The 15,795-nt window shown below is 35.7% G+C and overlaps 1 pseudogene; it reads right to left on the reverse strand.

The window, feature by feature from the left end:
* Nucleotides 1-6,743: 6,743 nt before the first annotated feature.
* The window catches only part of LOC124083372 (importin subunit alpha-8-like), a 61,111-nt pseudogene continuing 52,059 nt past the window's right edge, over nucleotides 6,744-15,795 (reverse strand).

Genomic DNA, 15,795 nt, shown 5'->3' on the forward strand with positions numbered 1-15,795 from the left:
CTTGAGTTCTGGATTTTGTGTGCAATGACCTTGAGTTAGTCCCTTAAACTCACTGCTTTTCTGAGGGCTTAATGAGACAATGTATATAAAAAAGCTTTATAACATATAAAACACCATAACAATTAAAAACATCACTGTCATTATTTTTTCAGTATGTTCCTCAATGAAGAGCAAAATTAACAAGTTTTCATAAGGAACCTAATGGGAATATATAGCCACAGAAAATCTGGGTGGGAACTTAAGCCAGTTCTACAAACCTTTAACAGGAATCTGGCCCCATAAAAGAGATTTGGAGAAGTCTGTCTATTGATTTCATTTTGTCTCAAAACACACACATGTGTACACACACACACACACACACACACACACACACCTGAAAGTTTCCTAAAGAGAATTTTTTTTTTAAGGAAAAACTCTTAGTATAACATGTCTGTGGCTTATCTTCTATCAGTAGGGTTCCTTTCAAAGTTCCTCTGGAAAATGGGAAAGCAGCGATGTTGCATCAGCTGGGAGAGGACACACCACAGGAAGCAATCACAGCTACTGAGTTAAGTTAAGACACCCTTTGATACATGCAGCCTGGTACTGGTTTGGGTATCCATGCTCCTCTGGCCTTCACCTCCAGTCTGCTAGATTTCCTGCATACATCAGACTGATGGAACCATCTCTTTGCCTCCCTTGACTTGGGCACTGTCTTCTGTTTTGGCTAGTGATGGTGCTTCTGACAGGCTCCATCTGCCTATTCACTTTGAGTTTCCACTGCTCTGACATCTGCGATTCAAAATCATTCAATCTACTGTCAACAGTCATCCTTTTAAAAGGGGGTAAAAATAGTCAAGCAGTAAAAGAATCCAACTACTATCTAAAAGAAAACATAGAAGTAGCTTTTTTTTTTAATTAGGGCTCTCCATCCCTCACATGGTTTGTTCTATAATTAGAAAGTGTGTTGTTGAATGGGTGTTATGATCACCCTTTAAGAATCTTGTTTTTGTAATACTGAATTTACCACATGATATTAATTTGGAGAATGAGAGAAAAAAAAAAAAACAGGAAAGCAGCCACAGCACAGAGTTCTGCAGTGCAGTGCTATGGAGTTTCAGAGGCAAAAAGAATAGCTAAAAGAATGTACACTAATGTTTTCAGACATGAAATTGTTAGTTCAAGCACTCACTGGCTCTTGCCTGGATATTTGCAATAGAACAAATTTATGATCCCAATTGTCCCTCCTCTTGACACATGGGTCCAACTATGCCCTTTCTCCAGCCAAACCTCTCTAGTTCCTCACCACCTACAGAACTAAGGCTGCCCCAAAACTTGGTAGCTCCCTCAATCAGTTTCTACAGGATGATACTACTCACCTTGAGGGCAGTTTAAAAATGTTGGGGGAGAATTATTTCTAATTATCCCCATGATTGGGAGCACTACCAGCTTTTATAAGACTGGGACAGTCTTCCCAAATATTAGTAGCACACCCACTGAGAAACAATCTAAATTTCCAACTCCATTTCCTATTCCTTCCTTTCTCCTATCCAATACTCCATACCACTCCAGCCACTTTCATTAGTCTCATTTATTTATTTGGCAGTACTGGAGATTGAACCCAAGAGCACTCTAAACTAAGCTACATCCCAGTTCCTTCTATTTTTTATTTTAAGACGAGGTCTTGCTAAAGTACCCATGCTGGCCTTAAGCTTGTGGTCCTCCTGCCTCTCAGCCTCCTAAGTAGCCCAGATTGTAGGCATGTGTCACTGCACCAGGCTTGATCTCATTTCTAACCTTTAAGGTTGCATTCACCCTCATCTCTAATCTGAAATGTTCTTCCCAACTCACTGACCTTTGCCCCCTCAATTCTTTAAGACCCAGATGAACTGTACTGTCCGGTGCACTTTTTCTCCCACTTCTGCATGGCATGTCACATTATTATACTCCTGCTAGCACATCACTGCCTTTTTACTACTCTACTTCTTCACTGATCTACTACCAAAATATACATCTTTTGGGACTAAGGACTGTCTTTTCATCTTCATATTCCCCAAACACACAGGCACACACACACACACACACAAAAAAAAAAAACAAAAAAAAAACCTAAATTTAGAAAAACTACTAGTGGATTTAATACTTAAAGTCTTACTTTTTGAGTTCTTCATAGAAAAAAAATCTGATTGAATAAATTTTTTAAATGGTTGGTTTCCTGACCCTAACAGGGTTAAATCCTTGCAGAAGTAACAGTCAGAAGGAATTAGTCTTTCAAAGTCACAAAAAAAGGAAAATGTAATTTTTTACGTTTTACTGTATTACCCAGTGAGATCTTTGTGTACACATAGCTCCCCAAATGACAGAACTTTATAAATTTCACTTGAATTTAATTCAACTTTCCAAAAAAAAATTTAAGTCACCTTTGGACTTGGATGAAACATGGAAAATTTTAATTCAAAATAAGATTATTTTTTTTCTAGGAAGTTGTGAGCAAATGAAAATAAGTGTTGGCAGGAGCACTTTACCACCTCTACCAGAGGACGGTCCCAGCCAGCATTATACTCAGTGATGAGACATTTGGCAAAAGGCTTTCTGGAGAAATACAGTCTATGACTTTATTTTGCTGGAGATTTCATCTGTAAAGATTTTCTTTTCCAGTTACAAAGTTCTCCCAAGAGGGACATAGCTGCTTTTTGGAAACCTGTGAACTACTGGCAAGTCTTGCCTTGTTTACCATGGAAACTTGTGCTGGGATAGAATTACAGTGTGTGACCTGGTACAAGCATCCATGGATGTTTGATGCCTGCTATTTTCTCTTATGTTGACTTGAAAATTATAAATCACAGATTCAGATCAAATAACTTTGATCTTTCCAATTCATTCGTTCATCACAGCACAGGTCATACCTGCACAGACTTGAAAATACATTGGCAGATGACAGGACACATGTGATGATTAAGATGTATGGGTTTGGTTCTAATTAGTTTCCTGAAAAGGGAGTACACTATTTGTAAGCACAGATGAGTGCATGTCTGCTTATCTATTGTTCTCTTCTTGAGGAGTTCTAAAATGTGTTTTTGAAGTTGTATTGACAGGTTTTGTTTCTCTTTGTTTTTCTAATAGAAGAAATTAACTAGCACTGCCTACAAGCAGATATGATCTGCTTTCTTCTAAATAACTCGTTCAGCATCTGGCCCAGGATTGTGTAAGACATTTGTTTTCATGTCTTTGGGAAGCCGTTGACAGTCCAGCTCAGGACCTCATCACTGCCCGCTGGATTATTACAATAGCTTCTAACTTGACCCTGGACCATGGCTTCTCACACCACACCCTCAGTTCGTTTGCCACACTCCTACTGGCACTGTCATTCAAAAAACAGCCCTGGTTATGCCAATCTGCTGATCAAAACCCTCCCAAAGCTTTAGGAGGGGTTTTAGGGAAAAGTACCAAATTAGAACTGCATTCGGAGTCGTGTCCTGGCCTTACCTCTTGTCCTGCACTGTGTTCTAGCTTCACTACACCACGTGTCCCTCTCTCAGGTGTCACTCAAGTGTGGCTATCTTTGAACAAGCTGCTTCTAGGCATGCAATGATTTCTAGAACTCTCTGCCTTTCCACAGCTTGTTCCTCTTCACCTTCATTCAGCTCATGGGCCACTTCCTTCAGAGACCAGCATGAGTCTTCTCATCTAGGACAGGTGGCCCTTGCAAGTGTTCCAAGAACACTTGTGCGTATCTCTAGGGTGGCAGCTATCACACAGGCCCTGTAGCTGCCACCTTAGAGATGTTAGGCATAAGTACATACATATTTGTAGATGGACATAACACCTGTATTTTATTTATTTATTTTTATATGGTACTGAGGATTGAACCCAGTGCTTCACACTTGCTGGGCAAATGCTCTACCACTGAGCCACAACCCCAACCCCAAAGTGCTGTATTTTAATCCACTCCTCATAGCCTGCATTTCCTGCTGGCCTGAAAGTTCACCCTTTTATCCAGAGCCCCCCCAAAAAAATCCCAGTGAGTAGAAGATCCTCAAGAAAATTCAGTCAGAGTCTGAATGAACAAAAGGGTGAATTAAGGAAAATATTCTTATGTTACAATATACTTATTTGTGTTGTGGTGGTGGTGGTGGTCATTATACCTTTACACACCAATATTCTTGAACTTCCCATTTTGAAAGGATCTCAGTTAAGAATTATTTTCCCTTTCTACAATTTTGAGAAAACAAAACAGAATTAACTTCACTCGAGTCAGAATGGCAAGTATCAAGAATACAAGTAACAACAACTGATGGCAAGGATATGGGGAAAAGGAAATGCCCATATATTGCTGTTGGGACTGCAAGTTGGTGCGACCCTTCTGAAAATCAGTATGTATATTCCTCAAAAAATTAGGAATGGAACTACCATTTGACCCTGTTACCCCATTCCTTGGCAAATATCCAAAGGATTTAAAATCAGCATGCTACAGTGACACAGCCACCTCTGTGTTTATAGCAGCCACATCTGTGTGTATAGCAGCTCAATTCATGATAGATAAGTTATGGAACCAACCTAGGTACCCTTCAACAGATGAACTGGATAAAGAAATTGTGGTATATACACACAGAGGAATAAACCTTTCCAGTTTTAAGTTGATTATCTCAGGCATTTTGTTATAGTAACAGAAAGATGAATAATATTCCACCATCCACCTACCAGTTACAAAATCTTTAGAGAAAATACTTCATAATTTGAATAAAATTAAATAGGGTAATTAATTAGCACAGTAATTTGGCAACCACACTCAAACTTACTTGCAACTGTAAAGTCAACCTTGTCTATTGCTTTTTAAGAGTGTGCCCTATACTTTCATGTAAAGCAATGAGGGTTTTTACTTCTTATACTTAAGTGTCTAGTTTTATTAGTGATGTTTCTATAAAATGGGCAAAGTTATTAGAACAAGTATGGTAATGCAGCTTGACCTCTTGGGGTTGTGTGTCCTTTCTGAGTCTTGAAACAATCCCTTCCTAGCCCATTTTCTTTGCTTTTATATTTTATTGTTTTTCTAATCTTTACTATGATCCACAACCAAGTCCCTCCTCTCCACTCTCAAGTTTTTCCTTCCTGACACATTTATCAGCCAGTGATCTCAATCTTGCCTATTTCTTTGGTGCTATTCAGTTTAATTTTTGAAAACTCTTTTCTTCTCATAAGACATACTTCTGATAGCTATCCTATAAACTTTGTGAACTGAGGCCTTTAAGGTAAGGAAGTATATATTTTAGAATTATAATAAGGCTAATAGAATTCAATTAATGGTTTTTGTATCAAAAATAGAGAGAGAAGATGGGAGGGGAGGGGAGGGGGGATAGTAGAGGATAGGAAAGGTAGCAGAATACAACAGTTACAATAGGGCATTATGTAAAAATGTGGATGTGTAACCGATGTGATTCTGCAATCTGTATTTGGGGTAAAATTGGGAGTTCATAACCAACTTGAATCTAATGTATGAAATATGATATGTCAAGAGCTTTGTAATGTTTTGAACAACCAATAAAAAAAATATCACTTATTAAAGTAAGAGTTTCCACTGCAGATCATGTGTTTAAAACTTTCAGTCTATTCTCTTATCATAGTTTGGATTAAATAAACCATATAGTCACATGAAAAAAAGTCTCCTTATAATTTAATATGTTCTATATTTACATTGAATGAAAAATTATATTACTTTAATTTTTGAGATAAATCTATTTGGCTGCAATTTTTGGTGGGGGTATCATCACTATTTTCTTGTTTTTGAGGTATAGATACAAAGTAATGACCCTTATTTTCCCAAAAACAACCAAAAAGTAATTGAAGCTTGGAGATTCTTGTGTAGATTGACTTCAGTGAGGTAATTTTGGTGAAACACAGGAAAAAAATAATAAACTCAAACTAAATGTGATTTGAAAACATTTCATGAGCAACAAAGAAAATATTCTTAAAGATTATCTGGATGAGCCTTAGGCATTTAGAAATTGAGTGAAGTTAAATGACTCAAGATATAACAATCCCAAACTCCAAGTGTCACCAATTACTCCAAAGATAAAGGTTTTAAAACTAATTAACTTGGATTTGCCTTTAAATGTCTGAAATAAGTATGAGGCAATAGCATTCCTCGATACAAAACATAACCAAGCAATATTAAAATGCAGAGTGACCATTTCCACTTAGCTGTCAAGCATAGATGCAGTTGTTCCTCTAGAGACAGTTCTAGAAAAGACCATTGGTCAGGAAAGTTAGCAACAGTCTCATGCCTTCAACACTTAAAGTACATAGTATCTTCTAGAAATGCCCCAAAGAGCTAACCAGACCTGACATTCAGCATGCTTCAAAGCCTTCCACTTTCTAGTTTTCCATTCCATAATCCTACTCAAACCCTACTCTCCAGTCAAACCAAACTCCTCCGTGACCACCCTGCCTAAGATTGTCCACCCCACTCATGTAATCAAATACCTTGCTTTATTTCCTTCATAATATTGGTCTCTATCTAAAAGTATGTAATTGATTTGTTCACCACCCTCCCTCACTTCTCAGAACGTAAGTCTCATGCAAGTGAAGATTTTACCTTCTTGGTGCTGGATCTCAGGGTCGAGAACAGTGTTTGTTGCATACCAGGTTCTCTATAATCATTTATGGAATGTATGAGTGGACTTTTTCCTATAAACACCTGACTTTCATTGCCCCATTCCATGGTGTTTAAAGTATCTTCCAACTTGAATACCTACACTTTCCTCCTCCTATACATCGTCATAGTCCAGCTGAAGAATCAGAGTTTCTAGGCCTGTGTGAGAGTTACCAGTATGAAGCTTCAGCTCCTCTCCTGGAGCAGAAGATATTCAAGGGTGTCAGCCTTTGATAGTTTAAGACTTTTCACACATACATACTCACACTAGCACAGTGTCAGTAAGCCTCTATTATATTAATGAATTAGAATGACATACCATTCAAGTTCCAAGTAGAATTAAACAAGAAAAGGGAGCCTAATATTTGGTTAGTGCTGTGTGATGGCAGGAGAAATACATAGATCACATATAGAAATATATAGATCACATATAGAAGCAGCTAGATTTGCAAAATTCTGATGTAAATTCATGTCATTAGCCATGATAAACTTATTTATTAGATCATGAGCTTCAGTTTACTTTCATCATATCAAGCTTAGTTCCTGGGACCTATCTAAGATTCCCAATGGCACTGCAGGGGGAATTTGGAAAAAGTGAAAAAAAGAAATAACACAAAACAGAACTTCCCAACTTTAAATAAATCTGCACAAGTCTTTTGTCTATGGGCTTATGTCAGGCTGACCTCCTCTGTGCCCTGGTTAGAGAATCAGGCTTGAATAGTTAGATATAATTTATGGTAGCAGGAATAGAAATGCTTTTGCTCACCCCTTGAACTGACAAGTAATAGTACTACGTCGGTCATTTGAATCCCACTCCTTCTCACTTCTCTATTCCCTCTCCATAAACTCAGTCTCCAACAGACTACTCAGTAATGAGATAAGTTATTTCCACTGTACTCTAAACAAGAATTCCATGACTCCTAACAATAGTGATTTTGAATAGAAAAACATCCACATTTAATCTTGTGCTTTCCCTCTGTTATTCCTCTGCTCATTATGTGCCTTGTAACACAAAAGGAATGCCCATAAAAGTGCCCTTTTTACTGGCCAAAATAAAAAGAGAGAAGATTCAAATCAACAAAATTATAAATGAAAAAGGAGATATCACCACAGACATTTCTGAAATCCAGAGAGTTGCTAGGAATTATTTTGAAAACTTATATTCCAATAAATTGGAAAATCTAAGAAATATTGACATATTTCTGGACACATATGACCTCTCTACACTGAACCAAGAAGATACAAACAGACCCAATATCAAGCAATGAGATTAAAGCAGTATTGAAAGCCTACCAACAAAGAAAAACCCAGGACCAGATGGATTCTCAGCTTAGTTCAACAACAACTTTAAAGAACTGATGCCAGTCCTCCCCAGATTATTCCAAGAAATAGGAAGGGAACCACTTGATTCTATAAAACCAGTATCATACCAAAACCAGATAATGACACATCAAGGAAAGAAAACTACAGATCGATGTCCCTGATGAACATTAATGCAAAAATCTTAATAAAAATATTAGGAGTCCATATTCAAAAGCACATTAAAAAGATTGTACAACATGATAAAATTGGTTCCATCCCAGGGATGCAAGGTTGGTTCAACATATGCAAATAATATATGCAATTTACCATATAAATAAAATTAAGGACAAAAATCATATGGTCATCTCTGCCAAATACATGGCTCTACATTTAGAAGATCCAAAAAAATCCACTAGAAAACTTTTACAACTAATAAATGAATCAGCAAAGTAGCAGGATATAAAAACAATACCCATAAATTAAATGCATTCCTATACATAAGCAATGAATCCACTGCAAGAGAAATTAAGAAAACCACCCCAATTCACAATAACCTCAAAAAAATAAATAAATAAAATAGTTGGGAAGCAATCTAACAAGAGGTGAAAGACCTCTACAATGAAAACTACAGAACACTAAAGAAAAAAATTGAAGAAGATCTTAGAAGATGGAAAGATCTCCCATGCTCTTTAATAGGCAGAATTAATATAGTTAAAATGGCCATACTACCAAAACTGTTATGCAGATTTAATGCAATTATTATTAAAATCCAAATGACATTCTTCATAGAACTAGAAAAAGCAATCTTGAAATTCACTTGGAAAAATGAGAGACCCAGAAGAGCCAAAGTAATCCTCAGCAAAAAGAATGAAGCAGTAGGCATTACAATAACAGACCTTAAACTATACTACAAAGCAATAGTCACAAAAATGGCATGGTATTGGTGCCAAAATAGACATGTAGACCAATGGTACAAAACAGAAGACACAGAGACAAATCCACATAAATACTGTTATCTCATACTAGACAAAGGAACCAAAAACATACATTGGAGAAAAAAATAGCCTAGTCAACAAATGGTGCTGGGAAACTGGAAATCCTTATATAGCAAAATGAAATTAAACCTCTAATTCTCACCCTGCACAAAAATCAACACAAAGTGCATCAAAGACTTAGACAAAAGAATAGAGACCCTAATAAAAGAAAAAGTAGGCCCAAATCTTCATCATGTTGGCTTAGGACCTGACTTCCTTAACAAGACTTCTAAAGCACAAGAAGTAAAATCGAGAATCAATAAATGGGATGAATTCAAACTAAAAAGTTTCTTCTCAACAAAGGAAATAATCAATAATGTGATGAGAGAGCCAACAGAATGAGAAAAAATCTTTACCACACACACCTCAGATAAAGCACTAATCTCCAAGACATAGAAAGAACTCAAAAAACTTTACACCAAAAAAACAAATAACTGATCAATAAATGGGCTAAGGAACTGTATAGACACTTCACAGAAGAAGAAATACAATAAATTAATAAACATATGAAAAAAATGTTCATCATCTCTAGCAATTAGAGAAATGCAAATCAAAACTAAGATTTCATCTCACTCCAGTCAGAATGGCAATTATGAAAAATAGAAGCAATAATAAGTGTTGATGAGAATGTGGGGGGAAAATTACACTCATAAATTGCTGGTGGGACTGCATATTGATGCAACAACTATGAAAAGCAGTATGGAGATACCTCATAAACTTGGAATGAAACCATCATTTGACCCAGCTATCCCACTCTTAAGTTTATATCCAAAGGACTTAAAATCAGCATACTACAATGATACAGCCACATCAGTTTATGGCAGCTTAATTCACAACAGCTAAACTATGGAACCAACCTACATGCCCTCATCAGATGAATGGATAAAGAAAATGTGGCACATATATACAATGGACTATTACTCAGCCTTAAAGAAGAATGAAATTATGGCATTTGCAGACAAATGGATGGAACTAGAGAATATCATGCTAAGAGAAATAAGCCAATCCCAAAAAACCAAAAGCCAAATATTTTCTCTGATAAGTGGATACACAATGGGGTAGGTGGGGTAGGGAAGAATGAAGGAACTTTGGTTTGTGTAGAGGATAGTGAGGGAAGGGATAGGGCTCTGGGGATAAGAAGGATGGCAAAATGACAAAAAAACAAAAAACAGACATTATTACCCTATATACATGCATGATTACATCATTGGAGTGACTCTGCACATGTATAGCCAGAGGAATGAGAAGTTGTGCTCCCATTTGTGTACTCTATGTCAAAATGCATTCTACTATAAATAAATAAATAAGATGCACAAAAAGCCTTTTACACAATTCAGTACCCATTCATGGTAAATACACTCAAAAAACTAGGAATAGAAGGAATTTACCTCAACATCACAAAGCCTATACAAAACAAACTTAAAGCCAACATCATACTGAATGAAGAAAAACTGAAAGCATTTCCTCTAAAATCAAGAACAAGACAAGGATGTTCATTCTCACCACTCATATTCAATATAGTACTTGAAACTCTAGCCATAGAAATCAGGCAAGAAAAGGAAAATAAAGAAATACAAATAGGAAAAAAAGAAGTAAATTATATGTTTGATGATGACATGATCCTATAACTACAACACCCCAAAAGACACCATCAGAAGACTACTACAGCTCATAAATAAATCAAATAAAGTAGCAGAATTCAAGATCAACATACAAAAATCAATAGCTTTCCTTTACTCCAATAATGAATCTGCTGAAAAAGATATCAGAAACAATTCCATTCACAATAGTTTAAAAAATACTTGGGAATAAAACTAACTAAGGAGATGAAAGATCTCTATAATGAAAATTGTAGAACAATTAAGAAATAAATTGAAGGCAGAAGATAAGACTTATGTTCTTGGATAGGCAAAATTAATACTATTAAAATAGCCATAGTACCAAAAGCAGTATACAGATTCAATGCAACCTCCATCAAAATACCAATGACATTCTTCACAGAATTAGAAACAACAGCCCTAAAATTCATATGGAAGAAAAAAAATACCCAGAACAGCCAAAGCAACAGTGAGCAGTAAGACAATCTCCAATCATACTCCAGAGCTAGAGTACCAGAAACAGTATGGCACTGGCATAAAAACAGACACATAGACCAATGAATAGAAGACACAGAGACAAACACACACACTTACAGTCATCTGATCCTTGACAAAGGTGCCAAAAACATACATCGGAGAAAAGATAGCCTTTTAACAAACAGTGCTGGGAAAATTGGTTATCCATATATAAAAGAATGAAACTAGATCCCTCTCAACCTGCACAAAAATCAACTCATAATGGATCAACCTAGGAATTAGTCCAGAAACTTTCCAACTACTAGAAGAAAACAAGGTTCAACATTCCAAAACATTGGCACAGGCACTGACTTCCTTAATAATACCCTAAAGCTGAAGAAGTAAAAGCAAGAATCAGTAAGTGAGATGGCTTCAAGTTAAAAAAAAAATCTTCTGCACAGTAAAGGAAAAAATTAAGATTGTGAAGTGAAAGCCTGCAGAATGGTAAAAATCTTTTTACAGGAGATTAATATCCAGAATATATATAAAGGAATCCAAAACTTAACAACAACAACAAAAAACCTCTATAATAAATGGGCAAAGGAATTTAACAAACATTTCTATAAAGAAGAAATGTAAATGGTCAACAAATATATGAAAAAATATTCAATATCCTTAACTATCAGGGAAATGCAAATCAAAAGTACACTGAGATTTTATCTCACTCCAGTTATAATGCCAATCATCAAGAATACAAATAACCATAAAGGCTGGCAAGTAAAGGAAGGAGATCATGGGGGAGGGAGGAGGGATGAGAAAGTGGAGGGATGAAATTGACCCAGCAATGCTATGTGCACATATGAATACATCACAATGAATTCCACTTTTATGTAGAACTACAATACACCAATTTGAAAAATAAACTAACAGAAGAAAGACCAATAGAGTAGAATAAGGAGATCAAGAGGAGGGAGGCAGGGAAGAAAGGAGGTAGCATTGGGGTTTGAAATGGAGAAAATTATGTTATATGCATTTATAAATATGCCAAAATGAATCTCACAATTATGTATAACTATAATGCACTAATAAAAAATGTCCTTTTTAATTCAAATTGTTATTCAATGTAACTTACTGGGTACAGAGAGGAATGAAATCCATAGATGAAAGTGTGGTTGGTGCATTGTTTGGGGGTTATTTCGACAGCAAGTATGACTGTTAAGTAAAAAATTGGCCAGTGATCCCAAAGGCTCATTTTTTGATACCTAAGTCAATTATTCCCATTTATACCCAAGGGTATCATAAAATGCTTAAAACTAAATTAATTAGGATTTTCTTTTAAATTCCTAAAGTAAAAAGGGAGCAATAACATTTCCTGATACAAAACATAACTAAAGTTGCTGTGCTTGCTGCAAAGAGATTAGGAACCATTGTTCCCCAAGACAGACTGAGTCCATTTCCTAAATATTGCTCAGGTTTTTTCCTACAAGGTTCAAATGTTTTACAATGATAATAATGAATTTACATTTTCTCCAAACTACTTTTATTTTAAAAATATTTGTACTTCTTTAAACCCTTGGAAATATAAATCTGATGTTTGTGGGATAGACATATAGCTATTAGGAGTTGCACCACTTATTCCAGGGTCCAGGTAGGCTTGCTGTCCACAGAAGACAGAGCAAGAGTTACTCTGTGGCAAAAACACAGAGGATCATGTGCACTGACACTAATTCATTCTGCTAATGTTGGTGTCAGACGTGAGTGTGGTTTAGTCACAATATGGCCTCCAAACATGGTCTCAAACACCTAGTCAAGTTGGGATGGGAATTAGAAACAAATAGAAAAAAGTCAAGAAAGAGTTAACCTTGCAGACTCAATCCCCACTGAATGTGCAGGAAACTGGAAAGTGTTTTACTTGGTACCAGTAAACTTAGCACAAGTAACATCTGGTGCTTATTTACTTAATATACTTAGAGCTTATTACTTAGTGTTTAGTTAGTATTTGCTATGTGCCAGGCATTGTTCAAAATCCCTCAACACATGAATCACTTAAACCTGACAGCAGCCTTAGGTGGTAGGCACACACATGAGAAGAATGATGCTAATCCAAGAGGCTGAGTTACTGCAAAGCAGAGCTGGTGGATTAATTTCAGACTGCTGTTGTTGAGATGGTACAATACTTGCATCATCAATAGGTGAAACGTGGCAGTTCCAAAACAGGGAGCCATTAGAAACCATCTAGAAAAGTTGTACATTTTTGTTGACAAATTAAAGAAGATAATGCTAAGTGAAGTTAGCCAATCCCAAAAAACCAAATGCCGAATGTTGCCTTTAATATAAGGAAGCTGATTCATAGTGGGATAGGGAGCGGGAGCATGAGAGGAATAGATGAATTCTAGATAGGGCAGAGGGGTTGGAAGGGAAGGGAGGGGGCATGGGGTTATTATTGAGGGTGGAATGTGATGATCATTATTATCCAAAGTATAGGTGTGAAAACATGAATTGGTATGAATATATTGTGTATACAGAGATATGAAAAATTGTGCTCTATATGTGTAATAAGAGTTGTAATGCATTCTGCTGTCATATATATTTAAAAAAAAAAAAAGAGTGAGAACTACATTCATGACTGGCACAAAAATATCCTTCAGACAATGAGGAGCTGTAATCAGTAAAGAGCAGAATGGGTTCTCTATTACTAGCTAATTTTTCCTTTGCTATTTACTTATTTTCTATTTTTTCATTCTTTCTTCTTTCTCCTCATTGCATCAACATATGGGGTAATGATACACAGCCCTCAAGAATGGGCCCTCTAACTATGGTGGAGGTGGTTAGCAGCCCCCAGACATGCCTGGATTGGTGGAGCCTATCACATGTTGTGTTCACTTGGTAGAAACAAATATTCATGGAGATTACTTCATAGAGCCAGGTGGGGAAGTATTCAAATCAATGCTTTGAGCAGAGCAAAGCCTCAAAATAGTGAGTGTTAGTAAATAAATAAAATTCGACTATTCAGCAATGGGAAATGTCACAGTTGCCATTACAGTCATCACTGAGAAGAGTAATACCCCAATGCCCATGTCATTATAAGTGAAATAATTGCTTGTCTTCTAAAATATAGGTTTGATATTACAGTCAATAAGATAATCACATGAAATGCACATTTCCAATCTATTCAGTTACTTCAGTAGTTCACTTAGATGATTGTGTAGCCTTAACCTAAAATCCTGTGTTTCAAATTAGAACCACAAATATTTCATATTGATTTATTTGAGTAAAGGAAGAATTTAAAATTTAAAATTGAACTAAACCTGCAAATGGAAGACAAATTATAGAAACATATTTAATCATTTAGAAGCACCATTAAGATACTTGAATCAGAGCTATTCAGAACATTTAACCACATCTTCAAATAATACCTGTTGGTGACACATGAGTTACTATTAAAAACTTCATTTAAGGCTTTCTTATTTTTAAGAAGTTCTTGACTCAAATCTTCATCAATAGTATTTTAACATTTACTACCATGCTCCCTCCATTGATATATAGCCTAATACAATTATAAATAAATGTCTTATTATCATTAAGAGCCACTAAGATAAAAATACACCATCATTCTAACATATTTCTTAATAAAAATAAAGTAATAATAACACTGAATTATGCGATGTTACAATTAGAACAGCAAAGATCTTGCATTCTTAAATTTTCTGAACTAAAACTGTAGTATAAAATCTTACTAAGGTCATAAATTAATTTAATTCATTTGTTCAACCATTCAACAAATATTTATTGAGTATCTATAAAATGTATTATATTGTACTCCCAACTTTTGGTAAGTATTAAAATACTAATTTATTGTATTTATTTGTTCATTTTATCTATTTTAATGAATAAACAATATTGTTTTTCTTAGTTATATATAATATAATCAATGATAAAATTTGTGAGGAAATAATATATAGTTTTGTTTTTTTTTAATGTTGTCTCTGGAACCTATCTTTATCTGAAAAAAAAAAAAAAAGTTCATTACAATTGAGGGTGATTGGCCATGACAGGGTCTTACCCCAAATGATTCAAAGGGAAAAAGTTACTTATACCTTTTCTGAAAGTAATATTTCCATTTCAAAATAGATTTGAGGGCTGGGCCTATAGCTCAGTGGCAGAGCCCTTGACTAGCTTGTGTGAGGCACTGGGTTCAATCCTTAGCACTGCATAAAAATAAATAATAAAATAAAATAAAGGCATGCTGTCCATCTACAACTACAAAAAAATTTTTTTTGAATGACAGATTTGAAAAAGGGACAAAAAGACAGCCTGGAAATTGCATCTTTTCATTTAACAGCTCTACAAAGAATCAATCCCAGAGCTGTAAGGCCTTCTGCTCCACCTTCCCCACAATGGGCCACTTCTATCCTAGGACCTCTGCATTTAAGAAGGTTCTCTCTGAGGAAATACCAGGCCCTGAACATGTGAATGGATTTGCTCCTCACTGCACTCAGGCTCTGCTACGACATCCTCTCCTCTGGCAGTGGAGACCTCCCTTACTCTCCATTTTTCCCTGGTGCTGTAGACTTTGATGTGAATCAGTTTTGGGCCATTGTGCTTGAAATAGCAATATATATATATATATATATATATATATATATATATATATATATATATATATATCATGTGTAATAGACTCAGTGTTAAGATGGCTCCATGACATGGATCCTGAAGTAAATTGTAGCATTACTCATTCTTAAACATCAATAAAGCTATTTCCAGACATAATAAC

Source organism: Marmota monax, unplaced genomic scaffold (genome assembly GCF_021218885.2).
Source record: "Marmota monax isolate L192 unplaced genomic scaffold, Marmota_monax_Labrador192_F-V1.1 WCK01_AAM20220418_F8-fsc00055, whole genome shotgun sequence".
Lineage (NCBI taxonomy): Eukaryota > Metazoa > Chordata > Mammalia > Rodentia > Sciuridae > Marmota > Marmota monax.